Here is a 19,324-nt window from a genome sequence, read left to right on the forward strand (position 1 = left end):
CTCTATCTCAAAAAGTAGAGTATACATTCTTCTCAAGTGCACATGGAACATTCTCAAGGATAAACCATATGTTGGGAAACAAGGCAAACCTCAATAAATTTAAGAAGATTGAAATCATATCTACTACCTTCTCTGACCATAATGCCATGAAACTAGAAATCAACTACAAGAAAAAAACAGGGAAAGGAACAAAACTGTGGAGACTAAACAACATGCTACATGAACAACCAACGGGTTCTTGAAGAAATACAAGGAGAAATCAGAAAATACTTGGAGACAAATGAGAACGAAAACACACCATAGCAACTCATATGGGATGCAGCAAAAGCAGTCCCAAGAGGGCAATTTATAGCAACACAGGCCCACGTCAACAAATAAGAAAAAGCTCAAATAAACAATCCTAAACTACACCTAACAGAATTGGAAAAAGAAGAACAAACAAAGCCCAAACTCAGCTGAAGCAGGGAAATAATATAAATTAACACAGAAATAAATGAAATTGAAACAAAAAAGACTATAGAAAGGATCACTAAAACAAGGAGCTGGTTCTTTGAGAAGATAAACAAAATTGACAAACCCTTAGTAGACTCACTAAGAAAAAAAGAGAGAAGGCTCAAATAAATAAAATTAGAAATGAAAGAGCAGAAATTACAACAGATATGACAGAAATACAAAAGATTATAAGAGAACATTATGAAAAACTATATGCCAACAAACTGGACAATCTAGAAGAAATGGATAAATTCTTAGACTCTTACAAGCTCCCAAAACTGAATCAAGAAGAAATAGAGAATCTGAATAGACCAATCACAAGTAAAGAGATTGAAACAGTAATCAAAAACCTCCCCCAAAATAAAAGTCCAGGACTGGACGGCTTCTCAGGAGAATTCTACCAAACATTCAAAGATGATTTATTACCTATTCTTCTCAAACTATTCCAAAAAATTGAGGAAGACGGAAATATTCCTAACACATTCTACGAGGCCAACATCACCCTGATACCAAAGCCTGATAAGGACAACACAAAGAAGGAAAACTACAGGCCAATATCACTGATGACATAGATGCAAAAATCCTCAACAAAATTTTGACAAACCAAATACAGCAATACATTAAAAGGATCATACACCATAATCAAGTGGGGTTCATACTAGGGACACAGGGATAGTTTAACATCTGCAAACCAATCAACGTGATGCACCACATCAACAAAATGAGGAACAAAAATCACATGATAATCTCCATAGATGCAGAGAAAGCATTTGACAAAATACAACATCCATTCATGATAAAAAAAAAAAAAACTCTCAATAAAATGGGTATAGAAGGAGAGTACCTCAATGTGATAAAGGCCATATATGACAAACCCACAGCCGACATCATACTTAATGGGGAAAAACTGAAAGGCATCCCTCTGAGAACAGGAACAAAACAAGGATGCCCACTCTCACCACTCTTATTCACATAGTACTGGAGGTTTTGGCCAGAGCAAGTTGGCAAGAAAACGAAATAAAAGGAATCCAAATAGGCAGTGAAGAAGTGAAACTCTCACTGTTTGCAGATGACATGATTTTATATATAGAAAACCCTAAAGAATCCATAGGAAAACTATTAGAAATAATCAACAACTACAGCAAAGTTGCAGGATACAAGGTCAACATACAAAAATCAGTGGCATTTCTATACTCTAATAACAAACTAACACAACAAGAACTCAAGAATACAATCCCATTTACAATCACAACAAAAGGAATAAACTATCTAGGAATAAATTTGACTAAGGAGGTGAAAGACCTATACAAGGAAAACTGTAAGATACTACTGAAAGAAATTGATAATGACATAAAGAAATGGAAAGACATTCCATGCACAGGGATTGGAAGAATAAACAAAGGTAAAATGTCCATACTACCTAAAGCAATCTACAGATTCAATGCCATCCTAGTCAGAATCCCAATGACATTCTTCACAGAAATAGAACAAAGAATCTTAAAATTCACATGGGGCAACCAAAGACCCCAAATTGCTAAAGCAATCCTGAGAAAGAACACACCTGGAGGCATCACAATCCCTGACTTCAAAATGCACTACAAAGCCATAGTGAGCAAAACAGCATGGCACTGGTACAAAAACAGACACAGATGAATAGAACGGAATTGAAAGCCCAGAAATGAAACCACACATCTATGGTCAGCTAATCTTTGACAAAGGGGCCAAGAACATATCATGGAGAAAGGAAAGGCTCTTCAATAAATGGTGCTGGGAAAACGGGACAGCCACCTGTGGAAGAATGAAAGTAGACTATTTTCTTTCCCCATGCACAAAAATAGATTCAAAATGGACCAAAGACTTGAAGGAAAGTCCTGAAACCATAAAACTTCTGGAAGAGAATATAGGCAGTACACTCTTTGACATCCAACTTAAAAGGATCTTTTCGAATACCAGGTCTTCTCAGGCAAGCGAAACAAAAGACAAAATAAACAAGTGGGACTTCATCAGACTAAAGAGCTTCTGGAAGGCAAAGGAAACCAAGATCAAAATGAAAAAACAACCTACCAACTGGGAGAAAATACTTGCAAATTGTATATCCGATAAGGGGTTAATCTTCACAATATATAAAGAACTTACACAAATGAACTACAAAAAAAAAAACAAACAGCCCACTCAAAGAGTGGGCAGAAGATATGAGCAGACATTTTTCCAAAGAAGATATACAGGTGGCCAATAGGCACATGAAAAGATGCTCAACATCACTAATCATCAGGGAAATGCAAATCAAAACTGCACTTAGATATCACCTTACACCCATTAGAATGGCTATAATCACCAAGACAAAAAGCAACAAATGTTGGAGAGGTTGTGGAGAAAAGGGAACCCTCATGCACTGCTGGTGGGAATGCAAACTGGTGCAGCCACTGTGGAAAACAGTATGGAGATTTCTCAAAAAATTAAAAATAGAAATACCATATGACCCAGCTATCCCACTACTGGGTATTTACCCAAAGAACCTGAAATCAACAATTCAAAGAGACCTATGCACCCCTATGTTCATTGCAGCATTATTCACAATAGCCAAGACATGGAAGTGACCCATGTGCCCATCGACTGATGAATGGATAAAGGAATGGTATATACATACAACGGAATACTACTCAGCCATAAAAAAGACGAAATCGTCCCATTTGCAACCACATGGATGGACCTTGAGGGCATCACATTAAGGGAAATAAGCCAGACAGAGAAAGACAAACACCATAGGATTTCACTCATATGTGGAATATAAACAAACTTATGGATAAAGAAAACAAGTTAGTGGTTACTGGGGGAAGAGCGGGGAGGGTGGGTACAAGAGGTGAAGGAGCACATTTATATGGTGTATGACAAATAATAATGTACAACTGAAATCTCACTATGTGACCAGCTATTATGACCACAATAAAAAAATAGATTTTAAACTGCCAAAAAAGAAAGAGATGCCCGGGCTTGGACGAGGTGGGCAGAGAAGAGGAGATGATCCAGGGGATTTACGGATGGAACACACAGGCCACAGGGCCCTATGGGGATGAGGTGGGGGGAGGAGAAGAGGAAGATAGAGGAAGGGGCCTCCCGCCATGGGCCATGCCTTCTCCAACAGGACACGAGTCTCCAGGGGAAGAGAGGGTTGAACTGGTCCCTGAGGAAAAAGAAAAGGTCTAGAGGCTGTTCCAGCACTCAATTGCCAACATGTTCCTGACTTCCTGAGCATCGCTTGTTGCAAACAGTGTCGCTGGGGAGAGGCCTGGGAACACGAGCCTGTGTTTGCTCCCGGCAGTCAGCTGGGCAGGAGGGCGGCCAGTCCCGGCCAGGAGCTGGTGCTGCGGCTGGGTCCTGTGCGAGAGAGGCGGGCCGACCTCGGCGGCATCCGGTCTGCACTCCTTCCGTGGCCTGTGGCTCTTCTCAGAAAAACACCCACAGGCACCAGCACCATGGGCTGCACACAATTTTACCCTCCCTCCCAACAAGCCCGTCTGCGGGCCCCTGGGGGTTAAGACGCTTCATTTTACAGGATGGAGAAACGAGGCTGAGACAGACTTGTCCAAGTCCCCCCAGCGTGTCAGGCGCTGGGCAAGGACTAAAGGCCAGATGTCTGCGTGCACACAGTCAGCACTTGTCGAGCGCTTACCACCAACCAGGCACTGCGCGAGGTGAGAGCTTTCCCTCTCATTCTCAAAACAATGCTCTGAGGGGGTTGTTGTTTTTGCACCAGGCTCAGAGAGGCCAGGCAGCTCGCTGAAGGGTGCGTGACTGGTGGGGGGCACTCAGCCAGGGTAGTTCACTGTTCTATGCAACGTTTCAGGACATCTAGGAAGCTTCCAGCGGCGGTGACGCGTGAGCAGGGCCACGAAGGAGCAGGTGGGAAGCAGGACAGGGCCGTCCAGGCTGAAGAGCTGGGGGGGCGCAAGCCGTCCCTGGGGCTGGAGTGTGAGCACCAGTGTGGATTCTGGGTGGCAGGGAGTGAACTGGATTCTGACGCTGCAGGGTGCTGGCAGAGGTTTTAGCAGGAGGAACACATTGGCTTCCTCCTTCTGAGGGGCTGCACAGAAGGCTCTCCTCTGTACATCAAGAATAAGGGCGTCGTGGCCAGACTATTTTGCAGGCGTGAGAGGAAAAAGTGAGATCTGGACTGAGAACGCCATTTGGAAACAGTGAAGCTTCCAGCAGAAGAAAGGGGGGTGCCGCGCGTGGTGTAGGGCCTTGGCGAACATTCACAGGCAATACTCAGTGAGCCTTCGGTACATGCCAAGCACCGTCACAAACTGGTGTGTGTCTTGTCTCTTGCGTCTCATTTTCTCTAATCCTCGCGCCCAGTCCTACCCAGTTTGGTTATGTGCACTTCACAGAGACAGAGAGACAGGAAGTTGCTTCCCTGAGATCAAGCTTTTGAAGGGCGGATCCAGGATGGATCTTTGAGAGGCCCAAATGCAGAGCTCTCCATAGTCCCTCCTTGACGTCTCACTTTTTCTCAGCCAGGACTCCCAGAAGAGAAAGCTGGAGCGCAGGCCCGGGGGTGGCAGCCTGTAATCGGGAGGTGGCTGGGCTGGCAGGAGAACAGTGTTTGTTCTTGTCTTGGTTATGGGTTCTTCCTTTCAGAAAGAAGCGGATGCCATAGCAACCACCCAAACAGCACTCCTTAAGCCGGTCCAAAGAGACGCAGAGCCCGGGTGGCCAGCCGGGCCCCTCCCCCGCTTCACATCAGCAGAGCGGGAGATTTCATGCCACGGCCTGCAGCGAGGACCCAGGGGCCAGCGTCAATATTTGCATCTCCCAGCCTCCGGCTCCGTCAGTACTCTAAGTATGACAGATTCTTTACTGTGCAAACACACAGGGACAGATGAAGGGGATTTAAAGTGGCTCAGGCTTCGCCCCAGGGTTTGGACTGGAAATCTGACCTGCTTAACCCTCTGCCGTCACTGTTTGCTGGCCCTCTCCGTTCATCCTTAGACTCATGGAACCGCAGACGTCAGAGCAGGTGAGGAGCTCAGCCCAGCCAGGCTGCTGACAAGCGGACACTGCGTTCCAGAGAGGGAAGGGACCAGCCCAAAGGGCCCTGCCTGATGGCTGTCGCTGGGATTCTGAGGGCCACCCAGCAACTCCAGGCCAAGGTAGGAGCGATTTCTCTGAGTCCTACAAAATATATATATATTTATTGAGGTATAATTTACATGCAACGAAATGCACAGATCTTAAGCATACAGTTCAATGAGTTTGTTTAAACAGCTTTATTGCAGCGTAATTAAAATATAATAAGCTTCGCATATTTAAAATGTACACTTTCCTAAGTTTTGACATATGTATACACCCACAAACTATCTCAATTAAGATGGTGAGCATATCCATCAACCTCAAGTATCCTTGTGCCCGTCTGTAATCTTTACCCTCACGCTCCCCAACCCTCACTCCCACACTCAGGCAGCTGAGGATGGGTTCTCTGTCCGGACAGGTTAGTTGGCACTTTTCCAGAATGTTATAAAACTGGAATCCTGTAGTGTATGTTCTTTGTCTGTCTGGCTGTCTTCACTCTGAATGACTAATATGAGACTTCTCCATGGGGCAGCATGCCCAATGCTCATCCTTTTTTGCTGTTGAGCAGTATTCCACATGGTTTGTGCATTCCAGGCTGGAGGTGCACCCTTCAATTATCCATTTATTTGTTAATGGATTTGGGATTATTACCAGTTTGGGCTATTACAAGCAAATCTGCTATGATGATTTATGTACAAGTCTTTATATGGACACGTGCCTTCATTTATCTTGGGGAAATACCTAGGAGTGGAATGACTGGATATAGTCAGTGCATATTTAAGTGAAATCGCCTGTTTTCTGAAGTGGCTGTATCATTCCACACTCCCACCATCAGAGTAGGAGAGTTCAGTTGCTCTGTATCCTCACCAACACTTGGTCAACACCAAGCTAACACTTAGTGTTAGCTTTTCTAATAGGTGTGTGATAGCAGCTCATTGTGATTTCACTTTGCATTTCCCTAATGACTAAGGATGCTGAGCATCTTTTCATGTGCTTATTTGCATTCATCTTCCTTGGTAAAGGGTTTGTTAAATCTTTTACCCATTTTATTAGATTGCTTGTTTTTTCATTATTGGGTTTGGAGAGTTGTTATATACTCTGACGACATCCTTTATCAGATGTACCATTTGCAAATATTTCTCCCAGTCTGTGGCTTCTCTCTTTTTTTTTCTTTTATTTTTTGAGGAAGATTAGCCCTGAAATAATATCTGCCACCAATCCTCCTCTTTTTTTGCTGAGGAAGATTGGCCCTGAGCTAACATCTGTACCCATCTTCCTCTACTTTATATGTGGGAAACCTGCTGCAGCATGGCTTGACAAGCGGTGCCACGTCCGTACCCTGGATCCAAACTCCAGGCTGCCGAAGCGGAACGTGCAAACTCAACTGCTGTGCCACCGGGTCAGCCCCTTTTCATTCTTTTAAGCATCTTTCAAAGAACAGAAGTTTTTTATTTTGATGAAGTCCAATTTATCAAATTTCTCCTGTTATGGATTATGCTTTTTGCATTGTATTTAAGAAATTATGGCTTAACTCAAGGTCACAAAGATTCTATCCTATATGTTCTTCTAGAAGGTTTATGGTTTTAGGTTTTATAATTAGATCTATGATGCATTTTGAGTTAGTTTTTGTAAATGATGCAAGGAATTACATGAACCACTTTTCAAATGCATGATGGATATTGGCCCGCATTTTTCTTTTCTTGACAAAGGAATGTCCGTCAAGTTTTGGTATGAGGGTAACGTGGGCCTCATAGAATGGGTTGGAAAGTGTTCCCTCCTCTTCAGTTTTCTGGAACAGTTTGTATAGACTTGGTGTTATTTCCTTAAATGTTTGATAAAATTCACTGGTGGAGCCACTGGTTCTTGGAATTTTCTTGGTGGGGAGGTTTTAAACCACAAATTCAACTTCTTTAATACACACAAGAATAATCAGAATATCTAGTTCTTTTTGAGTCAACTTTGGTAATGTCTTTCAAGGAATTTATCCATTTCTTCAACCTTGTTGAATTTGTTGGCATAAAGTTGTTTGCAATATTCCCTATTACTCTTTTAACATCTGTAGAATCTGTAGTAATGCCATTTGTCTCATTCCTGATATTAGTAATTTGTGCCTCCACTCCATTTTCCTCATCAGTTTAGCTAGAGGTTTGTCAATTTTACTGACATCTTCTCTCTTTTTTTCTTTGTTGGTCTTCCTAGAAAGACACCATTTTCTGCGTACACTTGAAAGAATGTGCTTTCTGCTGCTGTGGGATTTTATAAATCAGGTCTAGTTGGGTGATAGTGTTCTTCAAGGCTAGTATATCCTGCTGGTTTTTCTCTCTACTTTTTCTGACAATTATTGAGAGGAGGGTATTGAAATCTCTGGTTAGAATCACGGATTTGTCTATTTTTCCTTGCAGGTCTATCACTTTTTGGCTCATGCATTTTGAAGTTCTCTTATTAGGTGTATACACATTTAGGATTGTTATATCGTCTTGATGAAGTTACCCATTTATCATTAGGAGTTGATCTTCTTTATCCCTGGTAATATTCTTTGCTCTGAAATCTATTTGTCTGATGCTAATTTAGCCATACCAGTTGTACCAGTCAGCATGGTACATTTTTCCATCCTTTGACTTTGAGCCTATTTGTGTCTATATTTAAAGTGTGTTTCTTTTAGTCAGCATGTAGTTGAGTCTTGCTTTTTATCTAACCTCACAATTTCCTCTGCCTTTTAATTGGGATATTTAGACCATTTACATTTAATGTGATTGTTGATATGGTTTAAGTTACCTTGCTGTTTGTTTTCTATTTGCCCCATTTGTTCTTTGTTCCTTTTTTTATGATTTCTTTTGGGTTAATTAAATATTTTTATGATTCCATTTTCTCTCCTTTGTCGGCTTATAAATTAAAACTCTCTGTTTTGTTATTTTAGTGATGCTTCAGAGTTTATAGTACACATTTTTAATCAGCACAGTCTACCTTCAAGTGATTTTATACCATTTCACATAGAATGTAAGAACCAACAATAGCATACTTGCATTTCTCCCCACCTGACCTTTGTGTGCAATTGTTGTTGTACATTTTATAATCCATCGCTGTTATTCTCACTTAAACAGGCAATTACCCTTAAAGAGATTTAAATAATAGAGATGTTATATATTTCACCATGTAGTTATTTCCAGTGCTATTTTTTGTGTGTAGATCCATATTTCCACCTGGTATCATCTTCCTTCTGCCTGAAGGACTCCTTCGACATTTCTTGCACCGTAGATCTGCTGGGGGTAAATTCTGCCAGTGCTTTAAAGAGGCTATTCCACTGTTTGCATTGTTTCCAATGAGAAATCTACTGTTGGCTTTATCTTTGTTCCTCTGTATGTGAGGTGCCTTTTTTCTCCGACTGCTTCTAAGATTTTCTTTATCACTGCTTTTGAACAATTGGATTAGGACGTGTTGCTTGGTGTGGTTTTCTTCACATTCCTTGTGCTTATTGTTCATCGGGCTTCTTGGATCTCTTTTCATCAAATCTGCAAAAAAGTTTACCATTATTTCTTTAAATACTTTTTCTGTCCCTCTTTCTCTCTCTTCTCCTTCTGGGTCTCCAATTACACACATAGTAGGCTGCTTGAAGCTGCTCTCCTCATTTAAAAAAAATGTTGTTTTCCTCTCTGTATTTTGCTTTAGACAGTTTCTATTGCTATGTCTTCAAATTCACTAATTTTTTCTTCTGCAATATTTAATCTGCCATTAATTCCACCAATGCATTTTTCATCTTAGACAATGTTGTTTTCACCCCTAGGAGGTTGATTTGGGTCTTTTTTCTATCCTCCATGTCCCTACTTAACTCTTTCAACACATGGAACTCAATTATAACTTTTTTTTTTTTTTTGGTGAAGAAGATTGTCCCTGAGCTAACATCTGTGCCAATCTTCCTCTATTTTGTATGTGGGATGCCACCACAGCATGACTTGATGAGCTGTGTGTAGGTCTGCACCCAGGATCTGAACCCACAAACCCCAGGCCACCAAAGTGGAGTGTGCAAACTTAACCACTATGCCACTGGGCTGGCCCCTCAATTATAACTTTTAATGTCCTTCTCTGATGATTCTAATATCTGTCAGTTCTGGCTAGATTTAGATAGATTGAATTTTCTCTTCATTATGAATTATATTTCTTGCTTTTCATGCTTGGTAATTTTATTTTCATATTACAGCTTTATTGAGGTACGTACATACCATACAATTCACCCATTTAAAATGCACAGTTTAATAGTTTTTAGTATATTCTTAGGGTTTTGCAACCACCATCATAATCATTTTAAAACATTTTCATCACCCCAAAGAGAAACCCCATACCCATTAGCAGTCAGTCCCCATTTCTCCCAAACCCCCATACCTAGGCAACCACTAATCTATTTTGTCTATAGATTTGCCTATTCTGGACAATTCATATAAATGGACTTATCCAACGCGTGGCCTTTTGTGACTGGCTTCTTTCACATACATGTTTTCAAGTCTCATCTATATTGTGGGACATATCACTACTCCATTCTTTTTTGTTGCTGAATAATATTCCATTGTATGGAATACCATATTTTGTTTATTAGTTCCTCAGCTGATGGACGTTTGGGGTGTTTCTACTTTTTTGGCTATTATGGATAATGCTGCTGTGAACATTCAGGCACATGCTTTTGTGTGGATGAACATTTCAATTTCTCTAGTAGTGGGACTGCTGGATCATACGTTAAACCTTCTGAGAAACTGCCAGACTGTTTTTCACAGTGGCTGTACTGTTTTACATTCCCACCAGTAGTGTATGTATAAGGGTTCCAATTTCTCCACTTCCTCAACACGTACTACGATTGTCTCTTTTCTTTTTTTTTAAAGATTTTATTTTTTTCCTTTTTTCCCCCAAAGACCCCCGTACATAGTTGTATGTTCTTCGTTGTGGGTCCTTCTAGTTGTGACATGTGGGACGCTGCCTCAGCGTGGTTTGATGAGCAGTGCCATGTCCGCACCCAGGATTCGAACCAACGAAACACTGGGCTGCCTGCAGCAGAACACGCAAACTTAACCACTCGGCCACGGGGCCAGCCCTGATTGTCTCTTTTCTACTACAACCATCCTAGTGGGTATGAAGTGGCATCTTATTGTGGTTTTGATTTACATTTCCCTGATAGCTAATGATGTTGAGCACCTTTTCATGTGCCTACTCGCCATTTGTATATCTTGTTTGGAGAAAAGTCTACTCAGACCCTTTGCCCCTTTGAGTAATTTATCTTTTTATCGTTGAATTGTAAGGGTTCTTTATATATTCTGGATACAAGACCCTTATCAAATAAATAACTTGCAAATATTTTCTCCCATTCTGTAGGTTGTCTTTCCATTTTCTTGATGGTGTCCACTAAAGCATAAAAGATCTTCTTTTATTTTTTTGAGGAAGATTATCCCTGAGCTAACAACTGCCACCAATCCACCTCTTTTTGCTGAGGAAGACTGCCCCTGAGCTAACATCCATGCCCATCTTCCTCTACTTTATATGTGGGACGCCTACCACAGCATGGCTTGCTAAACGGTGCCATGTCCACACCCGGGATCTGAACCAGCGAACCCCAGGCTGCTGAAGCGGAGCATGTGAACTTAACTGCTGTGCCACTGGGCCAGCCCAAAAATTTTATTTTTGATGAAATTTAACATATTTTTTTTGGTTGACTGTGCTTTTAGGGTCATATCCAAGAAGGCCTTGCCTAACTCAAGGTCAGGAAGATGTGTGCCAATGTTTCTTCTAAGAGTTTTATAGTTTCAGCCCTTACATTTAGGTCTGTGATCATTTTTAGTTAAATTTTGTATATGCTATGAGGAAAGGGTCTAACTTTATTCTTTTGCTTGTGGATATCTAATTGCCTGGCATCATTTGCAGAAAAGAGTATTCTTTTCCCATTGAATTATTTTGGCACCCTTGTCAAAAATCAATTGACTATACATTGAGGGTTTATTTCTAGACAATATCTGGTAATTTTTTATTGGATACTAGACATTGAATTTTAATTTCCTGGGTGCTGGATATTTTTGATTTCTTATAAATATTCTTGAGCTTTGTTCTGGGATGTGGTTAAGTTACTTTTAACAGTTTGATCATTTAAGGTCTTGGTTTTAAGATTTATTGGGCAGGACCAGAGCCTTGTTTAGTCTATGCTAATTATTTTCCAGGATTGATCATTCCCCACTACTGAGGTGAGACTTTTCTGAATGACATACTTAATACCCATGGATAAGGTTTCCACTATTCCCAACCCTGTGTGGCCATCAAGTGCTGTTTCCTCTAATCCTTTTTGATGGTTCTTTCCTGGCCTGGTGTAGTTTCCTCACATGCATGTGCTGATCAGCATTCTGCAAAATATTCAAGGGGCACTCCGCGTATCTCAGTGTGCTCTGCATCTGCAGCTTTCTCCTCTCCACTGCTCTGTCCTGTGAACTCTAGCTGCCTTGTTTTCCCCAGTCTCTAAGCTCCATCTCCTCGGCTCTGCCTGGATGCCCCTGCTCTGTGCTGCAGCCTGGAAACTCTCTCCAGGCAGTCACTGGAGCAGTCGCAAGGCTCACCTTGTTTGTTTCCTGTCTCTCAGGGGTCACTGTCCGTCACTGCCTGATGTCCAGTGTTTTAAAACTGTTGCTTCATCTATTCTTCCTGTTTTTTTCGTTGTTCCAGGCATGAAGGCAAAGCTGGTCCCATTTTTCCGTCTTGGCTACTTTCCAATTCCTTTGAGCAAGGCAGAGTTGCCAGAGTTTTCCAGACCCACCCAGGCCTGGGGTCTACACCTGCAGATTTGTTCCACTTCATTCATCAAGAAGACAGGGTCCAACCATCATTATTTTGTTTTATAAGCTAGGAGACTGAGGCAGCGACTCAAGCCTCCTGTTCTCCCCAAATGGGAGTGGTGGGAGTGAATGAGATTAAGGCTTGAAAAATTTTCCATTTAGCCTGCTCAGTGCTGTAGGGAAAAACTGGACCTGAGAGTCGATCTGAGATTATACCCTGACTTTCCCAGCAAGCCCCTGCACTGCCAAGTCTAGTTTCCACTCTGCAAAGCACACTGAGATTTAGAGTTGGAAGATCCTTGTTATCCTCATTCCACCACCTTCATTCAGTTTCTCAAAAAGGAGTCCTGAGATCTGCCACATCAGATTCTCGGGTCGGGGCTAGGGTGAGGTGGGGTGTTATTTGATTAAAATGCAGGTTCCTGTGGCCAACCAACTCTCCAGCATCAGAATCAGAAGGAGTGGAGGTTATCTGCACTTTTCCTTACAGGCTCCCAAATGACCCTTGGGAACTTCTGGGAACCACTGATCCAAATCTTAAGCTGGTGATTTCCCTCCCAAGAGCTACAATGCTTGCTATATGTGCTATCTTGTTAAGCTATACTCTATACTATCCCTCTCTAGCCCCAACCTCATAAGCATTATGTGGCATGATCTTTTTTTTAATAAAATAAATCAAAAGAGTCTTTTTGATCATTTCACAAAATCCTTTGAGATGACCAGAAAAACCTGATAAATGTTAGGGATTCCTAAGTCTGGAAGGGACTTTAAAAGTCACCTAATCCACCCCCCACCTGATGTTTGGATGGTCTATGTACCAGCTTTGCCAAATAATCACCCAGCTTCTGTTTGCACACTTCTGAAGATGAGGAGCTTGCTACCTCTCCTAGTAGCCGTGAATTTAGAAATTTCCTTCTGCTACTGAATCAAGTCTCTCTCTCTTTAATTGGTTCTGGATTCAGGAAACATACCTGTTCCCTCTGCCACAGGAAAGTTCTTCCTCTTAAAACAGTTAACCATCTCCCTGTGAGGCCTCTCAAGCTGAACAACCCCCAGATCACTGGCTGTTCCCCCTGGGCTGAAGGCTTCTGGTCTCCTGAACAAGCCCACACACACAGCTGCACAGGCTGCCTCCACTCACCTGTCACTTCGCTTCCTCCTGGTCCGTGTGAGCCACTGGCAAACTGCCCATGGCCACTTCTTTCCTGAACAGTAAGGACTGATGCAGCCTGGAGCCATGGTGGCCATAGATGCCTGTCCTTCTCTGCTGGTTCGTTCCTTGTATCATATAAACATGGGTTGTGTCTAGGTCTTTCTAATTAAAACCGCCTGCTTCTACATCAGGCTCTCCTCTGGCTACTTTCTCAACTCCAGATCAAATTGCTTGTATCTGTCTGTCCTCCTTGCCCTCTTTGCACCAGGGGGTACGTCTTGGAACATTCCTCTCTCTTGGTTTCAGCAGTGGTGCACTCTTCTGGTTTCCTCCTTCTTTGACCATTTCTTCTCAGTTGCCTCTTCTCTGCTTCCTTTTAAATGTTTCCATTCCCTAGGGCTCCAGTTTTAGCCATCTGCTTATTCCATTTTACCTCAGTGGTTCATAATTTAGGGGGGAGGGTGTATCTTCTCCCCTTTGAGAATTGGCAATGGCTGCGGATCTACTCCACAGTGCATGGAGTGGGAGAAAAACCCACATTTATCCAAACACAACATTTTGTATACAATTCCAGGTCCTTAACCTGAAGCCTGTTCTTCCTGCATGATTTCATTCCCATCCCCAGCTTCTTCCCAGTCTTTCTCCCAGGCCTATAGCTCTGTTGCCTCTCAGACTAACAGATCAATAGTCTCCTGGGCATTTTCATTTGGTTGTCCCACAGGCACCCCAAACTCTACAAACTCCAAACTGAACTCATCTGACCCCAAACTTGTTCCTTCTTTAGTGCTCTCATCTCAGTGGTTGCTTACTTTGGGCTAGAAACCGTAAAGTTATCTTTGACACTCCCGCTACCATAGGTCAACACCAGTCCTCTCAGTTCCACCACCGAGCTCCACAGCACAGTGTCTGCTGTTCATACGGATCCCCATCACCGAGCAGAGTACCCGGCTCATAACGGATGCTCAACACACACATACTGAATGATTACATCTCACTGCCACCCCCTTGGCGGCAGCCCTCAGCCTTACCTCAGGCCTCCCCTGGCTCCTCACGGGGCTTCCCCTCCCAGTCAGCTTTCACCTAGTAGCCAGAGGTGTCAGATCTCTGCCACCCCTGCTTTAACCCCTTGCATGGCTCCCTGATTTTCAGGGTAAAGGCCTCCTAAAGTGGTCCCTGCTGACTGCTCTAGCTTCATCGCTCAACTCTCTCCAACTCCCATTGGCTCCAGCCACCCCGACCTCCAGAGAGCCTCGCATGACACTCGCTTCCTGTCTTATCTGCTCTAGCAGAGCCCACAGGAGTTGCCCAATAATTGTTTACCACATGAGTGAAAGGAAGAACGTATAAGGGTTCTCCAGAGAAAGAGAACCAATAGGGAGCGTGTGAGTGTGTGTGTGCGCGCGCATGTGCAGTAGGTGTGTATACGTATGTGCTGAGAGAGAGAAATTTATTCTAGGGCTCTCAGTCTTTTCTCTCGGGCCTACAACTGATTGGCTGAGGCTTATCCACATTCTGGAAAGTAATCTGTTTTATTCAAAACCTACTGGCTTAAATGTTAGTCATGCCTATAAAATACTCTCACAGTGACACTCAGATGGTGTTTGACCACACGTCTGGGCACCACACCCTAGCCAACATGACACACAAAATTAACCATCATAAGGAATAAAGTCTTTCTCTCTGAGGCTCAGCTTCTCCACCTATGAAATGAAGAGCCATGATAATGTCTGAGGATTCTACAAAGAAATCAATGACCGTAATTAGAGAACAGCTGGATTAGACTCTAGTTTAAAGAATTTCACTTGCATTCTATCATTTAATTCCTACAACAATCCTATCAAGCAAGTCTGTTACTGTACAGCAGTCCCCCCTTACTCCCGGGAGATACATTCCAAGACCCCCAGTGGATGCCCAAGACTGCAGATAGTACCAACCCCAATACATACTATGTTTTCCCTATACATCCATATTTATGATAAAGTCAATTTATGAATTAGGCACAGTTAGAGATGAACAACAATAACTTCTCTTTGGCATATCTGAACTGCCAGTGTCACTACTCTTGCACTTTGGGGCCATTATTCAGTAAAATAAGGGTTATCTGAACACAAGCACTGTGATAGCTCGACAGTTGACCTGATAACCGAGAGGGCTGCTAAGTGACCAAGGGGTAGCATGGACAAAGGGATGATTCATGCCCCGGGCTGGCACAAGGTTTCATCATGCTACTCACATGATGTGCAGAATGATGCACAATTTAAAGCTTACGAATTGTTTATTTCTGGAATTTTCCATTTAATGTTTTCTGAAACTGTGGAAAGTGAAACCGCAGACAAAGGGGGACTATAGCATTCTTTTCACAGATGAGGATATCAAGGCCCAGAGAGGGGAAGAGATTTGCTGATAAGTGACAGGACCTGGCCTAGAGCCTGGCTTTTCTGATGCCTACTTTAGAGCTGATCCTTCAGGGCCCAAAGAACCATTCTTGAGAGTTGGTAGAGGAAGTTGCCAGGAGTGAGAGGCTGAAGCAGAAGCAGAAGGGAAAATTTTGCTACAGAAACTCAGAGTAAAACCACGACAGCAGGACGTCAAAATCGGCCTGATCAGGGCAATCTAGGAATTTCAGAATATAACTTCTCTTCTCCAATTGAGAGAGGCCAAGTATGGCCAGGGCTCAACACCTGGTGTATTAAGAACTTGGCGTTTAGGATAAATTCCAGAAAGTAAAGATAGCAAAGATAGTTAAAGGTGGCCAGAAAAGCTGGGTCACTGCTCTTTACTTGCCAGAAGTCATGCAGCATTTATTGTTGCCAGAATATTCTCTTACAAATCTACTCCAAAGCTAAGCTTTCAGGTTATTCCCAGACCAAAGATACAAAAAGACCTTCAAGGACTAGAAGGACTAGAAACAGAGCAAGGCCTTCTGGAAAGATGTTCTCTCTGACATGGTATTACTTTTGTTTATTTACAGGACTCCAGAGGTTCAAAGTTAAATTTAACACTTAAAAAGGCAGTAGGGAGAATCTCAAGACCAGAAAAAAATCTGCAAGCTGACTCTGCAAGACTCGTCAAGAAGCCAAATGTCCCAAGCACCTCCATGGCTGGGAAAGCTAACTGCTTTCTTTAACAGTCCCCATACTTTCTCATTCTCCTCTATTTCCCCTGTCTGGGGTCTTCAGGGGACCATCCATTTCCTTGCCACTTTCAGCATCTGGAGGCCACCTGTATTCCTTGGCTCATCTCCCCTTCAAGGTATCACTCCAACCTCTTGTGTCCATCGTCACATCTCCTGCTATTGACTGATCCTCCTGCCTCCCTCTTAGAAGGACCCTTGTGATTACACTGGGACCATCTGGATGATTCAGGATAATCTCTCCATCTCAAGATCTTTAATTTAATCACACCCGCAAAGTCTCTATTACTATGTAAGGTAACGTGTTCACAGGTTCTAGGAGCTCTGATCATTCAGTTATTCAGCCTACCACAATGGGTAATGGGTACATGGGGTTTGTTCTATTCTTTTTTTTAAATATGTTTGAATAAAAATTATGAAAGAAAACACTCCTTTGACCCCAAGACTCTAGTTACCATCAGATTTTGGAATTTACACTCCCTTACACAGTAAAACTTCTTGAATTTTTTTCTGTAGTTCTTGTCTTCACTTCCTCACATCCTGTTCTCCTTAATCTATTCCAGTTGGGTTTTTGACATTTACCTATCCCCACAACCCAACCGAGACCACAATCTCCAACTTGCCAAATTATCTGTCCTCATCCAACATGACCTCTCAGAAACATTAACACAATTCACCACCCCCCCTTGTCAAAACAACTTCACTGCTAGGCTCACATTACACACCCTCCTTGCTTTATCTCCTAATTCAACACCCACTCCTCTTCTGCTTGATTTGAAGAGTGGCAAGGCCCCAGGCCCGGTCTCAGGCACTCTTTTCCTATCTACACTCTCCCTACGTATCTCATGCAGCCATGGGCTCCAAAGATCACCTCTCTATTGCTGAAGCCCAACTATATTTATATCTTCACTCCTGACCACTCCCTTGAGCTCCAGACTCATATATCCAGTTGCTTACTTGTGCACCTCATTAGGCATCTCAAATTTACCTAAAACAGAACTTTCTGATTTTCCCTTCTGCCCCAAACCTGTTCCTCTCCTGCATTTTCCCATGGTAGTCAATGACACCATTATCCACGCAGTTGCTCAGGCAAAGCTTTATGAAGGAGTCATCTTTGACCTTACTCCTCTGCTCCTTTACTCCCGGACAACAAATGAATTAACATGACCTATCAGCTCTACGTCCAAAACAGCCCCTGAATCCAACCTCTTCTCATCGTCACTGCTATGGTCTGGTCCTAGCTGCCATCATCTTTCACCTGGACTTCTCTAATGGTCCCGATTGGACCCCCTGCTCCACTGTTGCCCTATGATCCATGCTCCACACATTGGGCCCATCAAGCAATAAGGGTTCATTCTTCAAAATATAAATCAGATCACATGTGATTTGTACTTATCAGTGGCTTCCTGTTACACTGAAGCAAAACTCAAATTCCATAAACCACAAGGCCTAGATGGTCTGCCATTTCTCTCCCTAAACTCACCTTTCACCCCTTCTTCACTATGCACTAGCCACCTGCCTTCGCGTTTTCCTTTCGTCTCTTGAATGTGCCAAGCATCTGCAGCTCAAGTTTTTGCACTTGTTCAACCTTCCCTGAGACCCTCTGCACCCGGATGTTTGCATCATTAGCTCCTTCTTACCATACTTCTCAGCTCAAACATCACTTCCTGAGAGAGGCCTTCTGGAACCCCCTCAATAAATTAAATATCTAAATTAATTCTCCCCATCCCCCAATAACCCACTACCCTGTTCTACTTTCTTTAAAGTACTTATCACTATGTGCACTTTGTTGACTGACTGTCTTATTTACTCACTTCTTGTGTGACTCACCCCACATGAACGTCCCACTTGGATGTAAGCTCCCTGAAAGTAAACACTCTCTTTTGTCTTGTTCACTGCTGAGGCCCCAGCACCTGGAACATGTTAAATCTTCTCAAATGAATAGCTCAGAATTTTTTTAATGAATGCATGAGAAGAAACTTAGCCTAATGTCAGATTCTTACGTAATTCTAACAAACCAAAAGATTCTGATTCAGTAAAGATGGGTAGGGTCCAGGAGTTTTCATTTTAACAAATACTCCACGATGCTCTGGGGCAAGGGTCCACAGATCCTACTTTGGAGAATATTGATTTATTCATTCTTGCAAGCATTATGTAGGTAGGAGACCTAGTTTTAAAAAGGCAAATTGAGGATTAGCAGAATTGATTTACTTGTCCAAAGTTCCTGATGAGTCGGCAAGTGAATTCTAAGAAACAAACAAGAAACTCTAAAAACAGCTAATTCTCACATGTAAGTTAAACACACACACAAATTACCCCATCTACTTTATGTTAGTCATAAATTCCTGACCTTCATCACAATCATTAAAACAAAGCCTGGACTATCACAACTCTATTTGAATGACTACAATGAACGGTTCAGATCAAACAAGAAATATTTGTTTAAAAGAATCACCAGCAGAGAAAAATGTGATCCTTGAAACAAAAAAAGGATTAAAGAAAATGAAATCTTAGCACTTAGTACACTGTGTTTATAAAAAAGAAGTGATCAGGGGCCGGCTTAGTGGTTAGGTTCGTGCGCTCTGCTTCAGTGGCCCAGGGTTTTGCCAGTTCGAATCCTGGGTGCAGACATGGCACCGCTCATCAGGCCATGCTGAGGCGGCATCCCACATGCCACAA

The 19,324-nt window shown here is 42.6% G+C and overlaps 1 long non-coding RNA gene across 1 annotated transcript; it reads left to right on the forward strand.

Moving 5' to 3' along the window:
* The first annotated feature begins 3,800 nt into the window (after positions 1-3,800).
* On the forward strand, positions 3,801-17,071 carry LOC138923136 (uncharacterized). The gene is made up of 4 exons (XR_011436337.1): positions 3,801-4,184; positions 5,131-5,332; positions 5,482-5,642; positions 16,484-17,071. It is a non-coding gene; the product is annotated as an uncharacterized lncRNA (long non-coding RNA).
* Positions 17,072-19,324: the final 2,253 nt, after the last annotated feature.

This window comes from Equus caballus, chromosome 2 (assembly GCF_041296265.1).
Source record: "Equus caballus isolate H_3958 breed thoroughbred chromosome 2, TB-T2T, whole genome shotgun sequence".
Taxonomy (NCBI): Eukaryota; Metazoa; Chordata; class Mammalia; order Perissodactyla; family Equidae; genus Equus; species Equus caballus.